General features: G+C 31.1%; 4 long non-coding RNA genes across 4 annotated transcripts in view; 1 reads left to right on the forward strand and 3 right to left on the reverse strand.

Moving 5' to 3' along the window:
* Window positions 1–1,623: 1,623 nt before the first annotated feature.
* On the reverse strand, window positions 1,624–2,274 carry LOC136798868 (uncharacterized). The gene is made up of 2 exons (XR_010845447.1): window positions 2,148–2,274; window positions 1,624–2,008 (listed from the first exon to the last, which is right to left on the reverse strand). It is a non-coding gene; the product is annotated as an uncharacterized lncRNA (long non-coding RNA).
* A 150-nt stretch (window positions 2,275–2,424) lies between these two features.
* On the reverse strand, window positions 2,425–3,337 carry LOC136798869 (uncharacterized). The gene is made up of 3 exons (XR_010845448.1): window positions 3,217–3,337; window positions 2,899–3,011; window positions 2,425–2,748 (listed from the first exon to the last, which is right to left on the reverse strand). It is a non-coding gene; the product is annotated as an uncharacterized lncRNA (long non-coding RNA).
* Window positions 3,338–19,575: 16,238 nt separating this feature from the next.
* The window catches only part of LOC136798872 (uncharacterized), a 16,526-nt gene continuing 11,975 nt past the window's right edge, over window positions 19,576–24,126 (reverse strand). Inside the window, exon 3 of the long non-coding RNA XR_010845451.1 lies at window positions 19,576–19,733. This is a non-coding gene — a long non-coding RNA (uncharacterized lncRNA). The remainder of the gene's footprint in view (window positions 19,734–24,126) is intronic.
* Window positions 19,939–21,163, forward strand: LOC136798871 (uncharacterized). The gene is made up of 3 exons (XR_010845450.1): window positions 19,939–20,060; window positions 20,713–20,807; window positions 21,059–21,163. It is a non-coding gene; the product is annotated as an uncharacterized lncRNA (long non-coding RNA).

Genomic DNA, 24,126 nt, shown 5'->3' on the forward strand with positions numbered 1-24,126 from the left:
AATTTTTTGAGCCTCGAATATGTTTATGTAATGAGGCAATTTACACATTAAGCATGTTTTGTGCAATTTAGGAGATTAAATTCTATGAAATTTGCTTCTCGGGTAACTTAATGCATGTCCCAAAAATGCATTAATTTTTCCGCCCCAGTTCCAGTCCCTAAACCATAACAAACTATACATTTTTGGAAGCGTAATTGGATGTAGAATACCGTGTTCGGTGTAACTTAAATTCTTTCTCAGCAGAATTTGAGTTTTTCTAAGAAAACTTGATTATGACGTCATTATATATGACGTCATAATTTTAAAAAGTTAAATATCTCAAGAACTAATACTCAAAACTTTATGAAATTTGGACCAATGATAGAACTCATCAAGAGGAGGAGAATTCTTTTTAAAAAATTTGAAAATTTGCTGATGTCAGCATTTTATCGCAAAAATTCGAATTCTTGCAATTTTTGCTGATGTCATTAATTTTTTTTAATTTTTTTAAATTTTTTTGAAACATCTCAATGTACTCTACCACTGGTCCAAATTTCATAAAGTTTTGATTTATATTTCTCGAGATATTCAACTTTTTGTATTTATGACATCATCAATCATGACGTCATAATCAGGTTTTCTTAAGATATCTCTAATTATACCGAGAAAGAATTTAAGTTACACCGAATACGGTATTCTACATCCAAATACGCTTTCAAAAATGTAAAGTTTGTTATGGTTTAGGGACTGGAACTGGGGCGGAAAAATTAATGCAATTCTGGGACATGCATTAAGTTACCCGAGTTGTGAAAATGAAAAAGTTTTTCCAAGATTTGAGCCTGGATATGCTTATTGAAAGCGTATAATTCATCAAAAGTAGCAAAAACAATTCCTTGAATATAGACGGTATAATCGCCGTTACATAAGCAATCATAGTATAACCATTGGCTGAATGTATCTTCAATCTGCATACCTTAAATGACTTTTAAATGTACTTTGAAAGCTTGTTTCTGAATTGACTTAGGGCTAAAGAATTGCCGAACTGCCAAACCAGAATAGTGAAAACATAAGTCATTTTTCCAAATCAACAGCTTGCGAAATTTACAGTTTATTGTATATTTAGGGATTAAGGAAAAAAATAAAGTAAAAAATGTTTATTTAGTTACCTAAATTGAAATGAACCAAAGCAAATCCGCTGTAAGACAACATCGAAATGTTGAGATTTGATTATCCAAATCTTCATTTTATTCGCAAAGCCTAAAAATCGAATCGAAATCATTTCCCAATATATTTAAAAATTCTAAAAGTCACCTCAGTTTTCATCAGCCATCACAGCTCAATACTATAATGCATGACTTTTAGAGCATAAGATCGCGTCCAGCCAATACCGGGAAATCTGGCAAAGTTTTGGGAACCATCCTGGTAGACAATCCAATGCTAACAACGTTTATACAACGTTAGATGAACGTTGTATACCAGCTTGGTATCCGGTATATCCTAAATGGGACCGCATGAGGTGTAAACAATTGAATTTTAGCATTTAGTTCCTTGACTTTATTCAATTTGTGAAAATTTCCAACCATACCTTTAAGACCAACGTGTTTCCCGTAAATACTTGAACAAATTTTCTTCTGAAAAAAAAAAGTAAAGACGAAAAACAAAATTTTGTTCATTCTTGACGTTTCGATACTTCTTGTATCATGATCACAAGCAAATGTTAGCTTACAAGCAAAAACGTGTTGATGAATCAAAATTTCAAAATCACATCAAGCAATTATATGTCATAAAATATTTTATTTTAAAAAAAGTGTACGGGCTCGCCAAGACAAATGCTATTGGATAGGAGGTGCATAAGGGATTTACTGGCTATACTCACCTGTGTAACTGATACGACAGTAGATGCAACAATCTTTTGTGATTCGGGTTCCATAAGAGTAAATGTACAATACTTAGCGGAATGGCCAGGGCTTTCACATCTCCCATCACCAATAAGTGTGACCGGTTCCTTTTGCTTTAGCTCTTCTACAACCTAAGGGGATTAATAAAAGGTATTGTTAACACAAATGTCTAGGAAATTCACCCCAACATTACACGTTTTTTTATTGTTTTATTAAGTTAATATACCAAGGGAAACAGAATGACAGCGTAAGTTTCTTTTAGCAATTTACCTGCTTCCTTTCATCCTCCCAATTTTGGCGAATAACTGGTGTAACATAATGTCTGCGTAAACAATAGAAAGTATTGTCGTCCATAATCTTGAGCCCGAGTACTTCCGCGAAACGTTGAAATTTTGCAAACGGAATACCTTCAAAAGGCAAATAGTATCTTTATGTCAAGTTTTGTCACTCTTTTATAGCCCTGAAGACGGCATAAGTTCGCACTGCAACAGATAACAACAGACAGATACACCACCTCAAAGAGTAAAAACCTTACCTGAAAAAAATAATCCTGTTGTAAGGTCAAGGTTGCCAATACCCCTGAGGTATTTAGATTTTTGCTGGCTACGCCATGTGAGTTCGCATCCATGAAAGCAAAACAGCGAAACCGATAGTTGTGAGCCGTCGCGTCGATTGTAATTGGTACGAGTATGATCGATTAAGTTACCACACTTCTGACACCGTACGAAAAGACACTTTAATTGTTCGTGGTACACCAATAGTGTCTGGAATGGTTTCTGTGACAGGGTCATTTGAAGGGAGGTATCCAACATCGCTGACTCATCAAAATCCTTTGATTCTTCCCCCGGTGGAATATACGTTGGATTGCAATCTAAAATTGGTTGACCCAATTAACAATCTCACTTTGGATTAAAGTTTCTAGTTGGCGTTTGTATGGTTCATAAAATATAGAGTAGACCCAGATGTGGAATCCGTGATACTCCCTACTTCCTTTTACAAATTCGATAAAAATTTATCGTACCTTTATTGTCGGTTTCTGAATAGTTATCCTCTATTATTGACATCTCAAAACACTCGATGGGTTTTCTGTGTTGTCCTAACAACGGCGTTGACATCATACGGGTTTCTTCAGGTCTATAACCAGAAAATTAAAGAAAAGGAAAATTATAAAAGCGTCATAAGTTATTGCGTTTGCGAGCCACCCATCAAGAATAGAAGATTCCGCGGCAAGGGAGCTGTAACATAATGGAAATCCGAAAACATCCTGGGAACTTTGCTATAGTTGACTATTCGCCGTTGTTTCGGAGAAAACATTAGGAACGGAATTCTTTTGACTTACGGAATGTTTTCGGTGTGAACAGTCGACATCGACAGAACTGGTTGTTTCTTCTTTGGAAGCAATACTCTCCCCTCCTTTTTGTTTGCACCATCGAGTACTTTAAACGCGGTTTGACATCCAATTGTTCGTGTTGTGCGCCCTCGTAGCCCGGTAACTTGACGTTGCGATTAAATCAACGGTATCTGTTGCCTGGTAGTTGGAGAATCCTAAACAAAAAGACTTATTATATTTATATATCATTACACGTATTCAGAATTTTGCATGTCCATGAATCTTCATCCTCATAAGTGTCGCCCTAGTCTTCAAAAAAATCGACTTTCACGCCGTCCCGCCCGCGGGTCAGCGCTATCTTGCCAGTTGCCACCGCCCTTTAAATTCTTGATTCCCGCCCCGCCTCTAACATAACAAAGCATCATAACAACGACCATATCTCCAATCTATAGAGTCTCCAATATCAAGCCTCTAATTTGATCCTACAGACCTCAATACTTAAAGCTCAATGTCCAATGATTTCAGAATGTAGATCTTGTCACCCTTCTTCTACCCTAACCCTAACATGATGAAACTAAAATGTGTTACCTCTTTGCATGATGATGTGGAGGTAAAGCATTCTCCCTGCTGGTCTTCCACAACAGGACGCCACGGTGATGGTACAGCCTCTTTCTTTAGTTTCGGTACCCATGCTCTGTTTCCAATACTACAAATAGGTCCTAGCCCATGGAAATCTTCTGCACTGAAATGCTTACTGCATACGTAGCATGGGCTCTCAGCCGGTACAGTAAAGCCCAATGCTTCTTCCCAGAGTTGTTTTTAATGTCCTGAGGATGGAAAGGAGTAAAAAAATATTCCAAGACTTTTGCTTTCTTTCTTTTGCTCTTCGTTACATTTTGGATACAGGCATTTTTTCCCCATTCTTTTCCAATCATAGTACAAAACCAAAACACAATTTTCTCCTCTGGTTCCGGCAACTCTAGTTTCACTTTCGTTCTTTAATTTACATTCTCATCTCAATATGGGTCAAAAAGTCTGTCAATATAGGTACATTTTAAAATATATAATCTACACTACGTAGGGTAGGTTTGTTCGATGAAATTCAAATTCTTCTAAGAAGAAGAAGACTTCTAAGACTTCCATCTCTTCCTTCAGTATTAAAAAAAAGCAAATCAAGAAGCAAAATTTCGAAATTCAAATTTTGGCTGATCAACGTAAACAGAGTGAAAGACAACAAAAACCTGAACCTAGTCAGTCGAGTTGAGTACATGAAAAATGGGCTGAACTCAAAGAGCCACACCACAGTGAAAAAAGCCGGACCACACTAGAAACTTCAGATATACATACCTCAAGGCATCCTCTACCAAGAAAAATTATTCCCTATTTGAGAAAAATTGTCCATCTTTTTCATTTCGGGTGATTTCCATCAGTAGGTGCTGTTAGCTACTTAACAAGACAGGCCATCTTTCCTTGCTGATAATTTCACTGTATCCTTGGTCAAAACGTAAACAAATCATTTGATTGGTTGAAATAGATATATCCAAAAGCATTTGAGATGTTTTAATCAATATAGTACTTGCTTTAGACGTTGTTTTAGTCATAACTCAAATAGACATAACAAAACTGACACCAAAAAATTACCGCTTCGACCCGCCATGTGTACATGATGAGCTACTAAAAGAGAACTTTCATTCATAACAGGTTAACAACTGAAAAGTCGAACTATAAATGAAAATCTCAATTAATTTTGCTCGAAATGAAAAATATATTGTAAAGAGAGTTTAGTTTAGTTACGTATTACAATATGCTACAGGTCTAGAAATGAGAAATAAGATATTTTTTTTTGTGTACATGATGAGCTGAATCACATAAACTTTGCCCAGTGCTTGATCAAATGCATTTTGAAATATAATATCTATTTATAAAAGAAAAACTTCAAGGTAAAAGAGAACTTTCATTCATAACAGGTTAACAACTGAAAAATCGAACTATAAATGAAAATCTCAATTAATTTTGCTCGTAATGAAAAGTATATTGTAAAGAAAGTTTAGTTTAGTTACGTATTACAATATGCTACTGGTCTAGAAATGAGAAGTAAGAGATTAATTTTTATGTACATGATGAGCTGAATCACATAAACTTTGCCCAGTGCTTGATCCAATGCATTTTGAAATATAATATCTATTATTAAAAGAAAAACTTCAATTGTAAAAGGGAACTTTCATTCATAACAGGTTAATAACTGAAAAGTCGAACTTTAAATGAAAATCAATTAATTTTGTTCGAAAAGAAAAAGATAGGCTACTGGTCTAGAAATGAGAAATAAGAGATTAGATTTTGTGTACATGATGAGCTGAATCACATAGTTTTTGATCCAATGCATTTTGAAATATTATATCCATTTTTTAAAGAAAACTTCAAGGTAAAAGAGAACTTTTATTCATAACAAGTTAACAACTGAAAAGTCGAAATTTAAATGAATTTAGGTCGAAATGAAAAAGATATTGCTACTAGTCTAGAAATGAGAAATAAGAGATTAGATTTTGTGTACATGATGAGTTGAATCACATAGTTTTTGATCCAATGAATGTTGAAATATAATATCTATTTTTAAAAGAAAAACTTCAAGGTAAAAGAGAACTTTCATTCATAACAGGTTAACAACTGAAAAGTCGAACTATAAATGAAAATCTCAATTAATTTTGCTCGAAATGAAAAATATATTGTAAAGAGAGTTTAGTTTAGTTACGTATTACAATATGCTACTGGTCTAGAAATGAGAAATAAGAGAGTATTTTTTGTGTACATAATGAGCTGAATCACATAAACTTTGCCCAGTGCTTGATCCAACGCATTTTGAAATATAATATCTATTTTTTAAAGAAAACTTCAAGGTAAAAGAGAACTTTTATTCATAACAAGTTAACAACTGAAAAGTCGAAATTTAGATGAATTTAGGTCGAAATGAAAAAGATATTGCTACTGGTCTAGAAATAAGAAATAAGAGATTATTTTTTGTGTACATGATGAGCTGAATCACATAAACTTTGCCCAGTGCTTGATCCAATGCATTTTGAAATATAATATCTTTTTTTAAAAGAAAACTTCAAGGTAAAAGAGAACTTTTATTCAGAACAAGCTAGCAACTGAAAAGTCGAAATTTAAATGAATTTAGGTCGAAATGAAAAAGATATTGCTACTGGTCTAGAAATGAGAAATAAGAGATTATTTTTTGTGTACATGATGAGCCGAATCACATAAACTTTGCCCAGTGCTTGATACAATGCATTTTGAAATATAATATCTATTATTAGAAGAAAAACTTCAAGGTAAAAGGGAACTTTCATTCATAACAGGTTAATAACTGAAAAGTCGAACTTTAAATGAAAATCAATTAATTTTGTTCGAAAAGAAAAAGATAGGCTACTGGTCTAGAAATACACCCTTGTCTCAGTGCCCCGGTGGCCTGATTTCAGTACATGATTTTTTTCAGTACATGGTTTCAGTACATGATTTTTTCCTACGTCACTGCAGTAATCAAATTTTTATTGCACTCATTTGTAATCATCCTAAATGGCTTGGGAATTCAAGAACTGTTTTTTATTGTCGCTGTCTTTATTCAATTTATATCTCAATTCACAAATGAGTGCAATAAAAATTTGATTACTGCAGTGACGTAGGAAAAAATCATGTACTGAAACCATGTACTGAAAAAAATCATGTACTGAAATCAGGCCACCGGGGCACTGAGACCGGGGTGTAGAAATGAGAAATAAGAGATTAAATTTTGTGTACATGATGAGTTGAATCACATAGTTTTTGATCAAATGCATTTTGAACTATAATATCTATTATTAAAAGAAAAACTTCAATTGTAAAAGGGAACTTTCATTCATAACAGGTTAATAACTGAAAAGTCGAACTTTAAATGAAAATCAATTAATTTTGTTCGAAAAGAAAATGATAGGCTACTGGTCTAGAAATGAGAAATAAGAGATTAGATTTTGTGTACATGATGAGTTGAATCACATAGTTTTTGATCAAATGCATTTTGAACTATAATATCTATTATTAAAAGAAAAACTTCAATTGTAAAAGGGAACTTTCATTCATAACAGGTTAATAACTGAAAAGTCGAACTTTAAATGAAAATCAATTAATTTTGTTCGAAAAGAAAAAGATAGGCTACTGATCTAGAAATGAGAAATAAGAGATTACATTTTGTGTACATGATGAACTACTAAAAGAGAACTTTCATTCACAACAGGTTAACAACTGAAAAGTCGAACTATAAATGAAAATTTCAATTAATTTTGCTCGAAATGAAAATTAGTACTAGTAATCGTATGGTTTGGAGTGCAATTAACGATTAATCACGAGTAACAAAGGAGAAAATAGTAATTTGCACGAGTCCGAAGGACGAGTGCAAATTACGGTATTTTCTCCTTTGTTACGAGTGATTAATCGTTAATTGCACGACAAAACATACGATTCCGAGGTAATCGTCAGTAAACATTCGAAAACCTCCTTTTTTTCTTTTGTTTAAAAAGAAAACATTGCAGTGTAATTTTTCTTTGTTTTCAATTAAAAGAAGCTATTGTAACGTAAAATTTCTTTGTTCTTATTTATATTGAAGAAAAAAAATGTCTTTGTTTTTTATTATATAGTAAAAAAAAGTCTCTGACACAGGACTTGGGAGAGAAAAGAATAAGGGGACAAAAGTGTCCCCCCGCCGAAGAGTGCAAAAAGTGGTAATAGTGCAATTAACGATTAATTGCACTCCTCTAAACCAATCAGATTCGAGTAATTTTGCACGGCTGACGATTATATTGTAAAGAGAGTTTATTTTAGTTACGTATTACAATATGCTACTAGTCTAGAAATGAGACATAAGAGATTAATTTTTGTGTACAAGATGAGCTGAATCACATAAACTTTGCCCAGTGCTTGATCCAATGCATTTTGAAATATAATATCTATTTTTAAAAGAAAAACTTCAAGGTAAAAGAGAACTTTCATTCATAACAGGTTAACAACTGAAAAGTCGAACTATAAATGAAAATCTCAATTAATTTTGCTCGAAATGAAAAATATATTGTAAAGAGAGTTTAGTTTAGTTACGTATTACAATATGCTACTGGTCTAGAAATGAGAAATAAGAGAGTATTTTTTGTGTACATAATGAGCTGAATCACATAAACTTTGCCCAGTGCTTGATCCAATGCATTTTGAAATATAATATCTATTTTTAAACGAAAAACTTCAAGGTAAAAGGGAATTTTCATTCATAACAGGTTAACAACTGAAAAGTCGAACTATAAATGAAAATCTCAATTAATTTTGCTCGAAATGACAAATATATTGTCAAGAAAGTTTAGTTTAGTTACGTATTACAATATGTTACTGGTCTAGAAATGAGAAATAAGAGATTATTTTTGTGTACATGATGAACTACTAAAAGAGAACTTTCATTCATAACAGGTTAGCAACTGAAAAGTCGAACTATAAATGAAAATCTCAATTAATTTTGCTCGAATTGAAAAATATATTGTAAAGAAAGTTTAGTTTACTTACGTATTACAATATGCTACTAGTCTAGAAATGAGACATAAGAGATTATTTTTTGTGTACAAGATGAGCTGAATCACATAAACTTTGCCCAGTGCTTGATCCAATGCATTTTGAAATATAATATCTATTTTTAAAAGAAAACTTCAAGGTAAAAGAGAACTTTCATTCATAACAGGTTAACAACTGAAAAGTCGAACTATAAATGAAAATCTCAATTAATTTTGCTCGAAATGAAAAATATTTGTAAAGAGAGTTTAGTTTAGTGTACGTATTACAATATGCTACTGGTCTAGAAATGAGAAATAGAGAGTATTTTTTGTGTACATAATGAGCTGAATCACATAAACTTTGCCCAGTGCTTGATCCAATGCATTTTGAAATATAATATCTATTTTTAAAAGAAAAACTTCAAGGTAAAAGAGAACTTTCATTCATAACAGGTTAACAACTGAAAAGTCGAACTATAAATGAAAATCTCAATTAATTTTGCTCGAAATGAAAAATATATTGTAAAGAGAGTTTAGTTTAGTTACGTATTACAATATGCTACTGGTCTAGAAATGAGAAATAAGAGATTATTTTTTGTGTACATGATGAGCTGAATCACATAAACTTTGCCCAGTGCTTGATCCAATGCATTTTGAAATATAATATCTATTTTTAAAAAGCAAAACTTCAAGGAAAAGAAGAACTTTCATTTCATAACAGGTTACACAACTGAAAAGTCGAACTATGAAATGAAAATCTCAATTAATTTTGCTCGAAATGAAAAATATATTGTAAAGAGAGTTTAGTTAGTTACGTATTACAAAATGCTACTGGTCTCGGAAATGCGAAATAAAGAGATTATTTTTGTGTACATGATGAGCTGAATAACATAAACTTTGCCCAGTGCTTGATCCAATGCATTTTAATCGAATATCTATGTTTAAAAGAAAACTTCAAGGTAAAAGAGAAACTTTCATTTCATAACAGGTTAAACAACTGAAAAGTCGAACTATAAATGAAATCTCAATTAATTTTGCTCGAAATGAAAAATATATTGTAAAGCGAGTGGTTATGTTACGTATTACTAAAATGCTACTGGTCTAGAACTAGGAAATAAGAGATGTTTTTTGGGTACATGATGAGCTGAATAACATAAACTTTGCACAGTGTTGATCCAATGCATTTGAAATATAAATCTATTTTAAAAGAAAAACTTCAAGGTAAAAGAGACCTCATTCATAACAGGTTAACAACTGAAAAGTCGAACTATAAATGAAAATCTTCAATCATTTTGCTCGAAAATGAAAATATATTGTAAAGAGAGTTTAGTTTAGTTACGTATTACAATATGCTACTGGTCTAGAAATGAGAAATAAGAGATTATTTTTTGTGTACATGATGAGCTGAATCAACATAAACTTTGCCCAGTGCTTGATCCAATGCATTTTGAAATATAATATCTATTTTTAAAAGAAAAACTTCAAGGTAAAAGAGAAACTTTCATTCATAACAGGTTAACAACTGAAAAGTCGAACTATAAATGAAATCTCAATTAATTTTGCTCGAAATGAAAAATATATTGTAAAGAGAGTTTAGTTTAGTTACGTATTTACAATATGCTACTGGTCTAGAAATGAGAAATAAGAGATTATTTTTTGTGTACATGATGAGCTGAATCACATAAACTTTGCCCAGTGCTTGATCCAATGCATTTTGAAATATAATATCTTTTTCAAAAGAAAAACTTCAAGGTAAAAGAGAACGTTCATTCATAACAGGTTAACAACTGAAAAGTCGAACTATAAATGAAATCTCAATAATTTTGCTCGAAATGAAAAATATTGTAAAGAGAGTTTTAGTTTAGTTAGTATTTAAATGGCTACTGGTCTACAAATGAGAAATAAGAGATTATTTTTTGTGTACATGATGAGCTGATCACATAAACTTTGCCCCGTGTTCTTGATCCAAGGCATTTTGAAATAGACTATCTATTTTAAAAGAAAAACTTCAAGGTAAAAGAGAACTTCATTCATAACAGGTTACACAACGAAAAGTCGAAACTATAAATGAAAAATTCAAATAATTTTGCTCGAAATGAATAAATGATTGTAAAGAGAGTTAGTTTAGTTACGTAATTACAAATAGCTACTGGTCTAGAAATGAGAATAAGAGATTATTTTTTGTGTACATGATGAGCTGAATACATAAACTTTGCCCAGTGCTTGATCCATGCATTTTGAAATATAATATCTATTTTTAAAAGAAAAACTTCAAGGTAAAAGAGAACTTTCATTCATAACAGGTTAACAACTGAAAAGTCGAACTATAAATGAAAATCTCAATTAATTTTGCTCGAAATGAAAAATATATTGTAAAGAGAGTTTAGTTTAGTTACGTATTACAAAATGCTACTGGTCTAGAAATGAGAAATAAGAGATTATTTTTTGTGTACATGATGAGCTGAATAACATAAACTTTGCCCAGTGCTTGATCCAATGCATTTTGAAATATAATATCTACTTTTAAAGAAAAACTTCAAGGTAAAAGAGAACTTTCATTCATAACAGGTTAACAACTGAAAAGTCGAACTATAAATGAAAATCTCAATTAATTTTGCTCGAAATGAAAAATATTGTAAAGAGAGTTTAGTTTAGTTACGTATTACAATATGCTACTGGTCTAGAAATAAGAGATTATTTTTGTGTACATGATGAGCTGAATCACATAAACTTTGCCCAGTGCTTGATCCAATGCATTTTGAAATATAATATCTATTTTTAAAAGAAAAACTTCAAGGTAAAAGAGAACTTTCATTCATAACAGGTTAACAACTGAAAAGTCGAACTATAAATGAAAATCTCAATTAATTTTGCTCGAAATGAAAAATATATTGTAAAGAGAGTTTAGTTTAGTTACGTATTACAATATGCTACTGGTCTAGAAATGAGAAATAAGAGATTATTTTTTGTGTACATGATGAGCTGAATCACATAAACTTTGCCCAGTGCTTGATCCAATGCATTTTGAAATATAATATCTACTTTTAAAAGAGAAACTTCAAGGTAAAAGAGAACTTTAATTCATAACAGGTTAACAACTGAAAAGTCGAACTATAAATGAAAATCTCAATTAATTTTGCTCGAAATGAAAAATATATTGTAAAGAGAGTTTAGTTTAGTTACGTATTACAATATGCTACTGGTCTAGAAATGAGAAATAAGAGATTATTTTTTGTGTACATGATGAGCTGAATCACATAAACTTTGCCCAGTGCTTGATCCAATGCATTTTGAAATATAATATCTATTTTTAAAAGAAAAACTTCAAGGTAAAAGAGAACTTTCATTCATAACAGGTTAACAACTGAAAAGTCGAACTATAAATGAAAATCTCAATTAATTTTGCTCGAAATGAAAAATATATTGTAAAGAGAGTTTAGTTTAGTTACGTATTACAATATGCTACTGGTCTAGAAATGAGAAATAAGAGATTATTTTTTGTGTACATGATGAGCTGAATCACATAAACTTTGCCCAGTGCTTGATCCAATGCATTTGAAATATAATATCTATTTTAAAAGAAAAACTTCAAGGTAAAAGAGAACTTTCATTCATAACAGGTTAACAACTGAAAAGTCGAACTATAAATGAAAATCTCAATTAATTTTGCTCGAAATGAAAAATATATTGTAAAGAGAGTTTAGTTTAGTTACGTATTACAATATGCTACTGGTCTAGAAATGAGAAATAAGAGATTATTTTTTGTGTACATGATGAGCTGAATCACATAAACTTTGCCCAGTGCTTGATCCAATGCATTTTGAAATATAATATCTATTTTTAAAAGAAAAACTTCAAGGTAAAAGAGAACTTTCATTCATAACAGGTTAACAACTGAAAAGTCGAACTATAAATGAAAATCTCAATTAATTTTGCTCGAAATGAAAAATATATTGTAAAGAGAGTTTAGTTTAGTTACGTTTACAATATGCTACGGTCTTCTAGAGAAATAAGAGATTATTTTTTGTGTACATGATGAGCTGAATCACATAAACTTTGCCCAGTGCTTGATCCAATGCATTTTGAAATATAATATCTATTTTTAAAAGAAAAACTTCAAGGTAAAAGAGAACTTTCATTCATAACAGGTTACACAACTGAAAAGTCGAACTATAAATGAAAATCTCAATTAATTTTGCTCGAAATGAAAAATATATTGTAAAGAGAGTTTAGTTTAGTTACGTATTACAAAATGCTACTGGTCTAGAAATGAGAAATAAGAGATTATTTTTTGTGTACATGATGAGCTGAATCACATAAACTTTGCCCAGTGCTTGATCCATGCATTTTGAAATATAATATCTATTTTAAAAGAAAAACTTCAAGGTAAAAGAGAACTTTCATTCATAACAGGTTAACAACTGAAAAGTCGAACTATAAATGAAAATCTCAATTAATTTTGCTCGAAATGAAAAATATATTGTAAAGAGAGTTTAGTTTAGTTACGTATTACAATATGCTACTGGTCTAGAAATGAGATTATTTTTTGTGTACATGATGAGCTGAATCACATAAACTTTGCCCAGTGCTTGATCCAATGCATTTTGAAATATAATATCTATTTTTAAAAGAAAAACTTCAAGGTAAAAGAGAACTTTCATTCATAACAGGTTAACAACTGAAAAGTCGAACTATAAATGAAAATCTCAATTAATTTTGCTCGAAATGAAAAATATATTGTAAAGAGAGTTTAGTTTAGTTACGTATTACAATATGCTACTGGTCTAGAAATGAGAAATAAGAGATTATTTTTTGTGTACATGATGAGCTGAATCACATAAACTTTGCCCAGTGCTTGATCCAATGCATTTTGAAATATAATATCTATTTTTAAAAGAAAAACTTCAAGGTAAAAGAGAACTTTCATTCATAACAGGTTAACAACTGAAAAGTCGAACTATAAATGAAAATCTCAATTAATTTTGCTCGAAATGAAAAATATATTGTAAAGAGAGTTTAGTTTAGTTACGTTTACAATATGCTACTGGTCTAGAAATAAGAGATTATTTTTTTGTGTACATGATGAGCTGAATCACATAAACTTGCCCAGTGCTTGATCCAATGCATTTTGAAATATAATATCTATTTTTAAAAGAAAAACTTCAAGGTAAAAGAGAACTTTCATTCATAACAGGTTAACAACTGAAAAGTCGAACTATAAATGAAAATCTCAATTAATTTTGCTCGAAATGAAAAATATATTGTAAAGAGAGTTTAGTTTAGTTACGTATTACAAAATGCTACTGGTCTAGAAATGAGAAATAAGAGATTATTTTTTGTGTACATGATGAGCTGAATCACATAAACTTTGCCCAGTGCTTGATCCAATGCATTTTGAAATATAATATCTACTTTTAAAAGAAAAACTTCAAGGTAAAAGAGAACTTTCATTCATAACAGGTTAACAACTGAAAAGTCGAACTATAAATGAAAATCTCAATTAATTTTGCTCGAAATGAAAAATATATTGTAAAGAGAGTTTAGTTTAGTTACGTTTTACAATATGCTACTGGTCTAGAAATAAGAGATTATTTTTTGTGTACATGATGAGCTGAATCACATAAACTTTGCCCAGTGCTTGATCCAATGCATTTTGAAATATAATATCTATTTTTAAAAGAAAAACTTCAAGGTAAAAGAGAACTTTCATTCATAACAGGTTACACAACTGAAAAGTCGAACTATAAATGAAAATCTCAATTAATTTTGCTCGAAATGAAAAATATATTGTAAAGAGAGTTTAGTTTAGTTACGTATTACAAAATGCTACTGGTCTAGAAATGAGAAATAAGAGATTATTTTTTGTGTACATGATGAGCTGAATAACATAAACTTTGCCCAGTGCTTGATCCAATGCATTTTGAAATATAATATCTATTTTTAAAAGAAAAACTTCAAGGTAAAAGAGAACTTTCATTCATAACAGGTTAACAACTGAAAAGTCGAACTATAAATGAAAATCTCAATTAATTTTGCTCGAAATGAAAATATATTGTAAAGAGAGTTTAGTTTAGTTACGTATTACAATATGCTACTGGTCTAGAAATGAGAAATAAGAGATTATTTTTTGTGTACATGATGAGCTGAATCACATAAACTTTGCCCAGTGCTTGATCCAATGCATTTGAAATATAATATCTATTTTTAAAAGAAAAACTTCAAGGTAAAAGAGAACTTTCATTCAAAACAGGTTAACAACTGAAAAGTCGAACTATAAATGAAAATCTCAATTAATTTTGCTCGAAATGAAAAATATATTGTAAAGAGAGTTTAGTTTAGTTACGTATTACAATATGCTACTGGTCTAGAAATGAGAAATAAGAGATTATTTTTTGTGTACATGATGAGCTGAATCACATAAACTTTGCCCAGTGCTTGACCCAATGCATTTTGAAATATAATATCTATTTTTAAAAGAAAAACTTCAAGGTAAAAGAGAACTTTCATTCGTAACAGGTTAACAACTGAAAAGTCGAACTATAAATGAAAATCTCAATTAATTTTGCTCGAAATGAAAAATATATTGTAAAGAGAGTTTAGTTTAGTTACGTTTTATAATATGCTACTGGTCTAGAAATAAGAGATTATTTTTTGCGTACATGATGAGCTGAATCACATAAACTTTGCCCAGTGCTTGATCCAATGCATTTTGAAATATAATATCTATTTTTAAAAGAAAAACTTCAAGGTAAAAGAGAACTTTCATTCATAACAGGTTACACAACTGAAAAGTCGAACTATAAATGAAAATCTCAATTAATTTTGCTCGAAATGAAAAATATATTGTAAAGAGAGTTTAGTTTAGTTACGTATTACAAAATGCTACTGGTCTAGAAATGAGAAATAAGAGATTATTTTTTGTGTACATGATGAGCTGAATTACATAAACTTTGCCCAGTGCTTGATCCGATGCATTTTGAAATATAATATCTACTTTTAAAAGAGAAACTTCAAGGTAAAAGAGAACTTTAATTCATAACAGGTTAACAACTGAAAAGTCGAACTATAAATGAAAATGTCAATTAATTTTGCTCGAAATGAAAAATATATTGTAAAGAGAGTTTAGTTTAGTTACGTTTTATAATATGCTACTGGTCTAGAAATAAGAGATTATTTTTTGTGTACATGATGAGCTGAATCACATAAACTTTGCCCAGTGCTTGATACAATGCATTTTGAAATATAATATCTATTTTTAAAAGAAAAACTTCAAGGTAAAAGAGAACTTTCATTCATAACAGGTTACACAACTGAAAAGTCGAACTATAAATGAAAATCTCAATTAATTTTGCTCGAAATGAAAAATATATTGTAAAGAGAGTTTAGTTTAGTTACGTATTACAAAATGCTACTGGTCTAGAAATGAGAAATAAGAGATTATTTTTTGTGTACATGATGAGCTGAATTACATAAACTTTGCCCAGTGCTTGATCCGATGCATTTTGAAATATAATATCTACTTTTAAAAGAGAAACTTCAAGGTAAAAGAGAACTTTAATTCATAACAGGTTAACAACTGAAAAGTCGAACTATAAATGAAAATCTCAATTAATTTTGCTCGAAATGAAAAACATATTGTAAAGAGAGTTTAGTTTAGTTACGTATTACAATATGCTACTGGTCTAGAAATGAGAAATAAGAGATTATTTTTTGTGTACATGATGAGCTGAATCACATAAACTTTGCCCAGTGCTTGATCCAATGCATTTTGAAATATAATGTCTATTTTTAAAAGAAAAACTTCAACATCGCACCAAATTGGTGTTGCGATTTTTGTCATCTCAGAGAAGAAGTCATTGCATTGTTTTTTCGCGCGCGTTCTATTTTGCGCCAATCAAATTGCGTCACGCATTCGAAAGATTCGAAAATGTTGCAATCAAAATCAAAACAAAAAGCTCCATTTGTGACTTTGTCAGTTTGGCTTTTGAAAAGAACACATTGAGCTTTTCAAAAAATAAAACCTTTAATTATTACTCTCATTCTAAAAAATAAAACCTGATAATGAAGGAAAGTTGTAAAATTAATTAAGTTGAGATTTGATTGGGAAGAGGTATGTATGTAGAGAAATGGAATGCTTTGTTTTGTTTGCTTCAGTTTTCGCTGTAGACTTTCCTGCCTTCGAAATTCAGTTTTCGAAGGTAGCCTTTATTATTTATCCCAACTTTATTCTTATCAAATGGTGATTCAATTTTGGATAACAAAAACTCCCAAGGATGACCAGTAAGTTTTTATTTAATTAGGAGATGAAAAAATGGCAAAAAAAGGCTGAGCTAGAGAGAACTGTCGGCCATTTGTACGAAAAAGGGATTCCTTTTTCGAAGTTTTTCTTCCAGTAAGACTATTTTATACAGTACAATATTTGAAAATAAAGCTGCTAGTTTGAAAATCAAACCCAGCTCGATGGATAATTTACTTTGTAGATCAATGTAAAATATGTTTTGGATTTGTAAATGCTTTGAGTTCTTTATAAAATTAAAAACTAATACTCATGCCAAAATTTCCTATGTCCTTTACGTCAAAATCTAGATTTTAGAAAAGTTACACAAAACTTTTATCATGCCATCTCTTCTCGTTCAAAAACCACCACATTCCTCATAAGGAAACCCCATAACATTATACATATTTGGAAAGCCCTTTGATTATACTTTTCGAATGTTTTGTCACTCTAATTATTCTATATGGCTAAAAGCGGGTTTTCCCTTGACTTGTAAACAAACATTGAAGCTTTCGACGTAAAACATGCAACATTTTCAAAACGAAAATTCTGTAGAATGTTGACCATAAAGTATATTGTTATTATACATTTTTGAATAGCCCTAAGCCTGAACTTTCAGAAACGATTGTCACTATTAAAAGATAAAACTGCCATGATTCACTGTAAACCTTGGAACACGATAGAATTTCAGATTTTTGTTAAAAAAGTCAGTGAAGTTCAGAGGCTGTAGTAGTACACAAATCTTTTGAGTTAAGAGTCCAAATAAAAACCAAATGGTAGACAAATTATTGTATTTTTCAGAAATATATACATTTCATATTAAAAGTGATTATAAACACCTAAAAAAGTGATATTAGAGTGGGCTAAATCGTTAAATATGACCTGCGCGCCATTTCTGACGTGATTTCGAACGTTTTACCCCCGTCTTTTTGACGTTTATGATTCGAACGTCAAAATTAGGAAACCCCATTCGGCGCGATGAGGTAAAAGAGAACTTTCATTCATAACAGGTTAACAACTGAAAAGTCGAACTATAAATGAAAATGTCAATTAATTTTGCTCGAAATGAAAAATATATTGTAAAGAGAGTTTAGTTTAGTTACTATTCAGAGAAAATTTGCCAAGTGTTTGATCCAATGCATTTTAAGTTATCATTAGAATTCAATTTTTGCCAATGTAACCCTCAAAAAATAATGTTGAAACAAATTTTGCCAACTCTGATAAAGTGTTAATTATAATTAAATCCATTTTTGACTCTTGCCAATACACCACTCAAAAATATAATTTTGACATCAATTATATTAAATGTGATAAAAGTGTTAATTAGAAATGAATCCATTTTTTTTAACTGCAAGAAAAAAGAGAACATTCATTTATAAAAAGTTGACAAATGAAAAATTATCAATTTTATTAATTATTTTATCAATTTCTGAGAAGAAGATCTGACTTTCAACCAGAAGGGAGAGTACAGATTAGAAACTTGTTTTTAAAGTTATGGACTTTTCCTTTAGAAAATGAGATTCTAATTCTAATCAAAGAAGAAAACAAATAGCCCTAGTCTACATAATATACAGCCCCAGGCTTTTAGGCCTTACTCTTGAAGATTAAGTAGGAGTTTTAAGCTCGAAACGAAGGAAGATATGACGTAGCCTAAAATAGCCCCAGATAGCCAGAACTTTTGTGTCTCCTAATCCTCGATGACATGAAAAATGAATCTTGTCATATTTTGAGAAGGAGAGCTGACCAGACTTCCAAACAGAAGTAAACAAAACAAAAAGAAGATTAAAAAGCTAGCTAAGGAATTTGTACTATATAATGTCATTGATTACTAGAACTTGCTCCTTCGAAATTCTTGATATAATTCTGAAATATAAATACTTCGAATTAGATTAGAAAACAGAGAATTATTTTGTGTCTCCTATCTCTTAAATGACAACAAAAGTGAAAATTATTATATTTTGAGCAGGAGAATCAGTCAGACTTTCAGACAGAAGTAAAAAAACAGCTTGAAAACTTTTTGCTATAAAGTTATCCATTCCAGCGACTCCCTCTAAACTTTCCCCTAAGAAATTCTTAATATAATAAAATGAGATTTCAAGTCAGGAAAGAAATCAGAGATCCAGAAATTTTGTGTCTCCTCAATGACAAAAAAAATGAATTTTATCATATTTTGAGAAGGAGATTTAACCAGACTTTTAACCAGAAGAAATAATAGAACCAAAAATTTTGTGTCTCCTAATCCTCAATAACAAAAAAAGTGAATTTTATCATATTTTGAGAAGGAGATTTAATCAGACTTTTAACCAGAAGAAATCATAGAACCAAAAATTTTGTGTCTCCTAATCCTCAATGACAAAAAAAGTGAATTTTATCATATTTTGAGAAGGTGATTTAACCAGAATTTTAACCAGAAGAAATCATAGAGCCAAAAATTTCGTGTCTCCTATACTATGACAGAAAAAGTGAATTTTCTCATGTTTTGAGCAAGAGATTTGACTTTAGAAAACGTAAATGTAAAAATAAAAGGGATACCTCACACAACCAGACTTCTTACTGCAGCTTTGATATCTTGACTTGAATGTTTGCTTGTTTTCTCCAACACCACATTTCTCTTTCTTTCTTGAATCGCAAAAGCCTTATGTCATAATTTCTTTCTTTTTTATTTGATACCGTGTGCGTTAGGTCGAATCGTCCTGAATGGAATAAAGGAAATTTGAATTGCAAGCGCGGAATTTGATTTTTTTATTACTCTATTGTGATTGGACGAAATGCGCGTAAATGATTGGCTGTTAAAATAAGACGTCTAGACAACAATCAAAACATTCCCAAATAAGGTAATAATTACAAAAGCGCAAGGCCCGCTTCGGAAATTAGAGAAAAACATTGTAAATTTCTAAACTTAGTTTTTTTGTTGACTTGAGTGTAATACGTGGGGATAAAAGCGTACATTTTTATGTACTCAAATCCAAAATCTAAATCAAAGAAAAGGGAAGCAGAAGAAAGCAAAAAAGAATCAAACAGTAAGTTATTTCTACCGAGTTCAACGTCCTGTTCCGCTGACTCTGTGAAAGCAAGGGCTTACAAAATCTTTAGGTCTTTCAAGAGAATTGGCTATCAAGGAAACATATTCGTCCTCCCTTGTGCAAAGTTTCACTCGTCTTTAGGAGAAAAAAAGTTAATTTTGGGATGGCAAGGGATGGCAAGTTGTCAAGAGGGGTGTCAGAATTTTATATTTTGTCGTGATTTACTGTAGGTTGTTTTATGGATATTCTCTGCCTGTCTTGAGAAATCTTGAGGCCTAAGATTCGGTTAAAATGGGCTTATACCAATGCTGAAAGCTATACAGGTTTCCTCTGTATAAGAACATAACGCTCCATTGGCAAAAATATCAAGAACAAATCAAGAACATTTCAAAGTCGTGCAAACACCCGATTTCTTAAGAAAATAGACAAAATTCCTCAAAAAAACGGTGAAAAAAAGATGATGGAAAGAACATTTTTAGGCTTAAAACTCACATCCGGAGGCTTCAAAAATTGGATATTCTTAAAAAAACATTTAGACGGAGACTTGAAGTTTCAATGTTGCTTTTTATCCTCAAAACCAGTGCGGTAGTATAATAAGTTAGTCTTTAGTTGTTAGCTTAATATTGATACTTTTTCATTTAAACTTTAGGCGGGAACATTCGAATGAGAAATGGTGCAAATTATAAAGAACTCCTATTTACCGAAATGTTGCACTGCTGAATGAGAAATTACTTTTTATCAAAAGTAAGAATTTTATTATTCTAAATTTTACAGTGAGATAGATACACCAAATGTATTTGACTGAAAATGTTTTCCTTAATGGTAATGAAGATTGTCTTCCAGGGAATAAAGTTTATTTTGAGCTAAAATTTGACTTTCATCTCTAGAATGGCTCGAAAAAAATACTGTAGAGATTTTAAATTATTTTTGTTTGAGCAATGTTAAATTTCATTATATAATTTTAATTTTTATAATGTTTGATTTTCTCTTTACAGGGCAAAATTAAAGTAAAGTCAACAAGTCGCTTCCAATCAGCATTGGCAATTATGGCACGAACAGGCTGAAATCATTTTCAAAGAAATAAAACTTGAAATTTCCAATTGCTTCTTTCTATTCATCAATCTTTTACTGTTATCTGGAGAAAGATAGCATGAACAACTTTCGACCCTTACTGAATGTAGTGATTTTTTAATTGAAATAATGGTGCTTATTAAATTGCAAGTGCCTTCTGTTTGATAGGGGTGGCTAAAACGTTTTTTTTTAGAATGTTGATCTGAAAAAGTAGTGATTTTTAATTTGGACTTTCGTGGTCGATTCTAAAACCAAAAGACAGCTTTTAAAGTAGCTCTTTTTGATAAAGTTTAAATCCCTATAAAGTCTTCTGTTTACTTGGGTGTGTTTTTCTGACTTGTGTGTTTTGCTAGTATTTCCGAAATTCCACAAAAACATTTTCTCAATTCCAAAAATGCTTTTAGACTATAAATCCCTAAATACTTAGGCAAAAAATCCTCATTAACAGAATTATAAAAAATAGATCCATTTCCGATACCGAATAAGAATTCTGAAATACCGAAAAATTGTGTTATTTCCGAAATTCCAAAGTAAAAGAGGTCGATTTTCCCAATAAGGAAATATCGTACGCGGCCACTTAAGGGCTCTGACCATAGTCAGAAAATTGATTTTAGTATCTGAACATAAAAGTTATGTTTTAGATTCTTTTACACTTTAAACAAAGAATTGCCTTCATAAATTGCTTTTTAATCAAACCCCTTAAGAGTAATTAAGAAGTTATTTGCAATAATGACGTTATGAACTTTAAAAAAACGTTAATAATATGTTGCATCACCTTCTTTTATAAAAAGTGCTAAGTTTTAATGGGTAATTAACCTTTTTGTTTCGAGCTTTTTTCAAACTGTCCGCAAAGAATTGAAATATTTAAGATTTTCCGGAAAATTTTTCTAAAAAGATGTGTCAAAAGTTATGACTGTTTTTTTAAGCAAAATCCAGATGAAAAACCACTATTTTGAAGATTTCGAGACAAAGAAGCATTTACAAAAATTTTCCGCAAAAATATTTATTGTTCGGTAAAAGATACACCATCTATTGCGAAAAATTTTTCAAAATGTTTTTTCTTCTGGTTTTTCATCAATTTTTCATCTGGATTTTGCTTAAAAAAACAGTCATAAATTTTTCAAAATGTTTTTTCTTCGCTTTTTCTTTTCTTTAGCTCTTCAAAGTTGAAATACTCTTCCTCGCAAAAGTCTTCATGTTCTTCTTCATCAAACCTTTTCAGTGTAATTTTTGAATTTTCAGATTCAGGAATAGTTTGTCTAACAGAAAATGTATAACATGCCATAGTTTTGTTAGTTACATCAGTCAGAAACACATTTTAAACACGGCAATTATGAAAAATTCACTATGGTCAGAGCCCTTAACTGGCGTAAGTTATCACACCCCTTTCTCAAAGACCCGGTGAGACCCCCCCCCCTCAACTGGAAAAATTTGTCAAATCGTCTTCATTGGAAAATTATTCCAGTTGTTGTCCCCGCGGAAAATAAATGACTGAAAAATCCGCATTGCAAAATATAGCCTGGATATCCAAGCTCAAAATTTAAGAAAAAACAAAATTTACCTCAACATACAAAGTTCTAAAATTATAGAGCTTGGTCTCCCTAGAGAATGAAAGTGAAAACCCATGTTTCCTAGCCAACCCAGGGCAGCAAAACAGAAATTAATAAAAAGCAGTCTTACAAGATCTAAAACTTTTAAAAACATCCAAAGATTACACCAAAGTCCATAACAAAGTTTGCATGCATTATCATGACCAACCATGTTTTCTTGGAAAATGAACTTGCCTCTGTTTTCCTCTTTTTCATGTTTTTGTGTAACAGAAAGCCCTATCTTCACTAGCAGCTGGAGGACTATCCTATTTTTGCTTTAGAATTGCTCAACACCGTATAGATTGGCCCTTACGGTTTTAGCGAAGTGAGCGCAAGCAAGCGGACTGCATTCTCTTAAAGAGAATGCAAATCGCTCTAGGGAGACCAGGCTGTAAATCAGAACATAAAATATCTAAAACTAGACTGTGAAATAATTTACAGCCTGGATATCCAGGCTATGCAAAATATTGTGCTTCTTTTGCATTCCAACTAAATTTTCTCACTTGAGAACGATGGAATCATGGAGGTATAAAGAAACAGGCGAAGTATGCTATTGTAACCATGCTCGCCCTACGATTAAAAATATTACGAGGTATGCATGCTCATAATCTCATATATCGTGCATTTTTAATGAGCTTTTTTGTTGATAGATAAAATCTTATTGGCTAACTTAAGTGTTGGAAATAAGATGGGACGAGATTCATTGTTTCTGACATTGGTGTAAGAAAATATTTGGATTAAAAAAGGGCCTGTAAACTTTGCAATCCTTCATCAAATGACAAGATTTTTCGATCAACATTTTGTTCAAGGTGAACTCTATTGCTTAATACTTTCCTCTAAAATTCTCCAGCGACTTTTTGTCTACAAATTGGGTCTGAAAGTGTGTGTGCTTATAAAGAACTTTTCATTTTCTGGCTTGAGAAAATATCTTTTCAAAACAAAATTTAATGGATGACAAAATTGAACGCAAACTTATTTCGTGGAGCTAAATTTTGTTTTATTCTCGTATATTAGAAGCTGGAAATCTTCGATGCTGATAGTAAGAATGTTCAGAGTAAACTTGAGTTCCACTAAAAAGTCGTATTTCATCGGGCGAGCCTAGAATTTCTTTTGATTTATTACATAAAAGAAATCAAAAGACTTTAACGACCAAATACCGACAAATTCATCTCCTGTCTTTCTTTATACCTCTATGAGCACACCAAGTCAAGGTTCAACAAAACTCAAATCAAAGTTTTTTGTTGGATAGGGTTGAGAGACAGTCTGCAGGGTTCATACAAAGTCCGGCAAGCTCCCAAATTAACAAAATTTGCGAAATATGGTGACTGGCACTTTTAAAGCACTTGAAAATCTATTGCACTTTTAAAACTTCGAAGGAACACCCCTTTTGTGTCAAATCTTAT

This window comes from Clytia hemisphaerica, unplaced genomic scaffold, assembly GCF_902728285.1.
Source record: "Clytia hemisphaerica strain Z4C2 unplaced genomic scaffold, Clytia hemisphaerica genome assembly, whole genome shotgun sequence".
Classification (NCBI taxonomy): Eukaryota; Metazoa; Cnidaria; class Hydrozoa; order Leptothecata; family Clytiidae; genus Clytia; species Clytia hemisphaerica.